General features: G+C 59.0%; 2 non-coding genes across 2 annotated transcripts; both read right to left on the reverse strand.

The window, feature by feature from the left end:
- Positions 1-994: 994 nt before the first annotated feature.
- LOC142790943 (5.8S ribosomal RNA) lies at positions 995-1,147 on the reverse strand. The gene has a single exon (XR_012889879.1). It is a non-coding gene; the product is annotated as a 5.8S ribosomal RNA (ribosomal RNA).
- Positions 1,148-2,866: 1,719 nt separating this feature from the next.
- Positions 2,867-4,681, reverse strand: LOC142791008 (small subunit ribosomal RNA). The gene has a single exon (XR_012889931.1). It is a non-coding gene; the product is annotated as a small subunit ribosomal RNA (ribosomal RNA).
- Positions 4,682-6,359: the final 1,678 nt, after the last annotated feature.

Consider the following 6,359-nt stretch of genomic DNA (forward strand, 5'->3'; position numbering starts at 1 on the left):
AAGTGACGGGACACGTTCGTAAACCCATCGCGAACCGAGTACGACGCCCTACCAAGTGCGCCCGCAACCCTGTACAGGGTCACATCTTCACAAGGCTGGCAAGCGGCATTCCGCTGCGCGCGTGCGTCGTCCGAGCAGTTGCGTGATAAACGACCGTGTCGAAAGCCCAAACACCGCCGAGGCCAGTCGCCGCCGCCGCAAGGGCAGCCACGCAGCCTGGCGAGAGGCATCGTCTCGTGTAGCGTCGCCCCCGCCCCAACTGGAGTGGCCCAGTTTTTTGAACGGGACGGGAACTGCGAAGCACTTAGACCGACGGCGGACTACGACGAAGTAAGCTTCGCCAACGTTTCGCCAACTCGTGCGGGAGACTTTTTCCGCTTCGCGGCAAGTCGTCGCGCCGTGCTCTCCGCATCAACCGCGTACGCAGCGAACCGCAAACGTCGGGCGCAGCCTCCTCACCTCCCTGCGCTTTGCGCGCGAACGTTCCCTGTTCGCGCGGCAAAGCCTGGAGGAGGCACGGCCCCGCAGCGTGTTCGAGCGCCCGGTCTACGGGACACCCTGCTTACTTCGAGGGCAACAAGCGCAACGCAAGGCTGCGATCTCGCGCACTTTGCGCACGGCTGGAGAAGCTTTGCTGGCCGGCTTTCGCTCCTCGTGTTTACCGTGCGTTAAAGTTGCGCGTCCGTGGCTCTCGCAGCTCTTGCGCGCCCGGTCGCAGAGAGGAGTACGCAACCTCGACCGCACTTTCCCTGCAGGCTTCCTTCCGACTCGAAGTCCTGCGGCGGTCTCAACGAGGTGCCACATCCTCAATGCAGTCGGTCGCCCCCGTTTCGGTTGGGCTCTGGCACGACGGTCGCCACCGTCTCGCCCTTGAGTGGCCGCTGTTGGCGCTCGCTGTGAGGTGTTCAGCGTGCTGTCCGTGTTGCCGACGCGGTCAAAACGAGTCGACGGCTCACGTTCCCTTGTGCGCCGAAGGCTCTCTTGATATGTGATCCGACCCTCAGACAGACGAAGCCAAGGGAAGACCCAAGGCCGCAATGTGCGTTCAAAGAATCAGTGCTCAGTGTGTCCTGCAATTCACACCAAGTCTCGCAGCTGGCTGCGTTCTTCATCGACCCGAGAACCGAGTGATCCACCGCTTAGAGTCGTGAAAAAGTGTTTGTTCAATTCCGTACAGTCAAAACCAAACGTTTCTGGCACTCGGCCAAACAGTGGCCAAGAAGGGCGCTTTTCAGCGCACGCTTGGACTCCAAAACTCTGCCGCGCCTTTTTCGGCTGCCGCAAATCGAGCAAACGGTGTGTTTCGGACGGCGTTTCGCTTTCGCTACTTGCGAGTGCTTTCGTGGTCCACCCCTCTATAAATACTCGGGAGGCGTCGAAGCCGGTTCTCCAAGCCGGACCCGTAGGTATCGTTGTGTGCTCGCTCTCATTGGCCCGCCTAACCAGAAAATGCCTGCGGTACACCCATTTGGATAAGAGTGCACGCAGATGCGGGCCTCGACGGCTACACATTTCCTCGGGCGGCCGCCTCCCGGCCTCCGTGGAGCGCGGGATGCACGGTCCCATCGACAAGCCTCTCCCGTTTTTACCGTGGCGTCGCGGTTCACCACGGCAGGCGGGTCGGTCTCCTCCGCATAAAAAGGGGGACCCCCGCTTTTTGTTCCACGAAATCGCACAAGCTTTTTTCGCATCCACGGTTTGCCACCGCACACCAAAATGCCGATCCGGCTGCCTACTTTAGCCAACAGGTGGAGCCAGGCGCGCCGTACTTGCGCGGCACTTCCCACGTCCACCGAAGTCGGTGCCAAGGACCACTTTCGGCGCCGGAGCCGCGTACGAGCCTACTCGAGGCGGAAGAACGAAGCCAGCAAGGGCCTGGCCGCAAGTGCGTTCAATTGTCGGGACGTCCAAGTCCCTCGTTCTTCCGTGCTTCCTCTTTCGGCAAGTCGTTGCGGCACCTTCCCAAAGCGCGCAGACCCGCTAATCGCGACGAGCGCGACGTGGCCGTGCCGCCTTTCCCTCGGCAGCAAGCAAAACGCCTGGCAACGTCGACGCTCCCCTAACCGCGATCTCGCACCGTGTTTCGTGTGGCGAATTCAAAAGCCGGCCGGCGCTGCTGCAACCATTACGGTCGGTACGCATACGCCGCGGAGGGCGGGACGGTCATCGGAGCGTGCGGTTCCTCCATCGAGTACTGCGCACCTCGGCCGTCGCATCGCCGTGCCATGACCGGCCGCGCGTCAACGCGAACCGGTGCCAGCGAGATCCCTCGCCTGCAAGAACCGACCGGCAGCCTCCGTCACCCGAGGACGCGGAGGCGCTTGCCGCGGACGGCGGGACGGTATGCACTGGTGCACAGCGGACCCGTCACATCGCCAGTTCCTTGACCGACCGCCGACGCTTGTGCCGTTCCTCTCGTACTTGGCAGTCGCCGCGCGATTGTCGGGTCTCGTTCTTGCACGCTCGAACGGTCGGGAGGGCACTCGGCTGGCGTTTCGGGAACGCGCAGCCTCGCCTTCTACCGACGTAACCACGACTCGCCGTTCGCGCTCCGCCGCTCCTGTTTACAGTACTAGGCGGTCCCGCAGCGGTCGGGTCGCGCATTTCGAGCGCTTCGAGCCACGGTGCAGTGGCGGGTCGAAAGCCGACCTATGAGTGCGTTGCGCCGTTTGTACCCGCGTCCGCCACCTGGCCGACCGTCCAAGGTCGCGGTGTTGGCGTCCGCTGGGCGCAACAATTTGTCACGGGGTGCCGCTCCACATTCAGGCAGCCCCGTGGGGAAAAGCCGACCCCGCGTCCAAACGGGGTCAGCGGCAGAAAGTGTCGGGCGCAGACGCAGCTGAGGCGCTCACCCTTCACAATCCGTTAATGATCCTTCCGCAGGTTCACCTACGGAAACCTTGTTACGACTTTTACTTCCTCTAAATGATCAAGTTTGGTCATCTTTCCAACAGACCGGCGCAACCGAAAGGCCGCGCCGGACATCGGTCCGAAGACCTCACTAAATCATTCAATCGGTAGTAGCGACGGGCGGTGTGTACAAAGGGCAGGGACGTAATCAACGCGAGCTTATGACTCGCGCTTACTGGGAATTCCTCGTTCAAGGGGAACAATTGCAAGCCCCTATCCCAATCACGAAAGAAGTTCCACGGGTTACCCAGTCTTTTCAGACAGGGATAAAGACACGCTGCTTCCTTCAGTGTAGCGCGCGTGCGGCCCCGGACATCTAAGGGCATCACAGACCTGTTATTGCTCTGTTTCGTGCGGCTAGGAGCCGCTTGTCCCTCTAAGAAGGTTGTAAGGTGCTGGGAACCCCGCACCTATTTAATAGGCTAGAGTCTCGTTCGTTATCGGAATTAACCAGACAAATCGCTCCACCAACTAAGAACGGCCATGCACCACCATCCACCGAATCAAGAAAGAGCTCTCAATCTGTCAATCCTCCCAGTGTCCGGGCCGGGTAAGTTTTCCCGTGTTGAGTCAAATTAAGCCGCAGGCTCCACTCCTGGTGGTGCCCTTCCGTCAATTCCTTTAAGTTTCAGCTTTGCAACCATACTTCCCCCGGAACCCAAATACTTTGGTTTCCCGGAAGCTGCCCGCCGAGTCATTTGAGTAACTCAGGCGGATCGCTGGTTGGCATCGTTTATGGTCAGAACTAGGGCGGTATCTGATCGCCTTCGAACCTCTGACTTTCGTTCTTGATCAATGAAAACATTCTTGGCAAATGCTTTCGCAGTAGTTCGTCTTGCGACGGTCCAAGAATTTCACCTCTAGCGCCGCAATACGAATGCCCCCGTCCGTCCCTCTTAATCATTACCTCGTATTCCAAAAACCAACAGAACAGAAACGAGGTCTTGTTCTATTATTCCATGCAAGTTTATTCAGGCGACTCGCCTGCGTTGAGCACTCTAATTTTTTCAAAGTAAAAGCACCGGCCATCTCGAGGCACACAATGAAGTGCACCAAGAAAGAACCGGCATGATGTTCAGTCCGAGCCGTCGCATCGGGTAGATGCACTACTCGTCTGGAACTGAGATCCAACTACGAGCTTTTTAACCGCAGCAGCTTTAGTATACGCTATTGGAGCTGGAATTACCGCGGCTGCTGGCACCAGACTTGCCCTCCAATTGATCCTCGTTAAAGGATTTAGAGTGTACTCATTTCAATTACGGGGCCTCAAAAGAGTCCCGTATTGTTATTTTTCGTCACTACCTCCCCGTGCCGGGAGTGGGTAATTTGCGCGCCTGCTGCCTTCCTTGGATGTGGTAGCCGTTTCTCAGGCTCCCTCTCCGGAATCGAACCCTGATTCTCCGTTACCCGTAACAACCATGGTAAGCAAGTAACCTACCATCGAAAGTTGATAAGGCAGACACTTGAAAGAAACGTCGCCGGCTCGTGGCCATGCGATCAGCACAAAGTTATCCAGAGTCACCACACAATACGGGCCGAAACCCGATCGATCTTGGTCTAATAAAAGCACCCGTTACCCAAAGGGCTCCAGGCTCACTGCATGTATTAGCTCTAGAATTGCCACAGTTATCCAAGTAGGAAGAAACGATCTAAGGAACCATAACTGATTTAATGAGCCATTCGCGGTTTCGCCTTATTTCGGCATGTACTTAGACATGCATGGCTTAATCTTTGAGACAAGCATATGATTACTGGCAGGATCAACCAGGTAATCGTTCGACTGCGCGTCCGTCCTCGCCTTCGGCGGGCCGGACGCAGTCTGTGTGCGGCGGAGGCCACCTTCAGGCGCCCCAACACGCTTATTTTGCACTCCGAGATGACGGCGTTCGAGCTCGCTACGGCACAACCTTCCCGAAAGACGAGTGGGAGCCGTGCGGCAAGAAGCACGTTCATGCTCGCTCTTTTTCGTTGCATCGACTCGGTCGCGCCGTGCGGGTTGCCCAAGCCCGCTGCACTGTCGGTGGACCGGCCGGAACTAGCAACGGAGCCGAGACTGCAAAGCCGCCAGACGACGGGTCACGCCCGCGTCTTCGGCGCTTTCGCATCTGAATCGCCCGAGGACGACACGGAACACACCTCGATATCGTGGTAAAACGGCACCGTCCGACAACCAGCCCCTAACGCATCAAGCGGATGAGGCTGCAGACGACTGCCGTGGATTCCCCTGGAGCAGACCCGAGGACACGCTTGACGAGGCCGAAGCCCGCCGCATATCAGACACCCGGTCGCTTTCGCGTACGCCGCTCACGAGAACCCCCACATAATAGCAGCGATAAGTACCCAGACCTCCTTGGGCACTAATACGAGCGTACTCGAGAAAATTTCACCGCGGGTGTGCCCCGAAACGTGTGGCACGTTGAGCGTGCCACAAGTCTACGTCGCTCTCAAACCCGCCGAGGTCGTAGAATTTGCGACCCTACTCACGAAATTCCCACCGAGGATACGGCCGCAAACGTACCGCACCTTGGGTAGGCCACGAGTTTGTGCAACACTACGCTGACGGCACAGCACCGAGGTCGTGCGCGCACGCACGGGAAAATTCCGCCGCGGTTTCTGCCGAAAACGTGAGGCACCACGACTCTCCGCAAGTTCGCGTCGACTGCGAAAGACCGAAGTCGTGAACGACGTGTCCGCTACTCGCCGCCGACACGCTGGACACCAAACGTACAACGACTCGACGGCGTCGTAGAGGCCCACGACGCGGTTTTCCTTAACGACGTCTCGGCGTGGCACCGACAGGTTAGAACGGCCGACCAACGTTCCCTGTCCGCCGTTCGGCTCAGTCGAAGGGCTCGGCGACTTCGGCAACGCTGCGAAGCCGCACGGTGACGCACGCCATGTCCCCATTTTTTTTTTCTTTCTGCGTCTGCCGGGGTGCCCCTATAATAGCAGCGATAAGCACCCAGACCGCCGTGGGTCGCTCGCCCCGGCTGACGTGGTTTTTCGTACTCCTGCGGCGGTCGCCGTCAAGCACGTCCAAATACGCTACTTTCGTGGGCGCATTCACGCTCTTTCGCTTCGCCGGAGTGCCAGCACTCACTCTGCCAAAAACGGCGAACATCCGAGCGGCGGTTCCCACTTTTGCGTCGGCGTCGCAAACCCCGCCCCGGCAGACGAGGTTTGCCGTACTCGTGCGACGGTGGCCGGCGGCACGTCGAAAGACGCCGATATCGTGCGCGAATTGGCGCACCTTGGCTTCACCGGAGTGCCGCCACTGACTCCTCCAAAAACGGCGAAGATCCGAGCGGCGCTTCCCACTTTCGCATCGGCGTCCCGAACTCCGCCCCGGCTGACGCGGTTTACCGTACTCGTGCGACGGTCGCCGGCGAGCACGTGGAAAGACGCCGATATCGTGCCCGAATCGGCTCCGTTCGGCTTCGCCGGCAGTG

The sequence above is a fragment of the Rhipicephalus microplus genome, unplaced genomic scaffold (genome assembly GCF_043290135.1).
Source record: "Rhipicephalus microplus isolate Deutch F79 unplaced genomic scaffold, USDA_Rmic scaffold_135, whole genome shotgun sequence".
In the NCBI taxonomy this organism is placed as follows: Eukaryota; Metazoa; Arthropoda; class Arachnida; order Ixodida; family Ixodidae; genus Rhipicephalus; species Rhipicephalus microplus.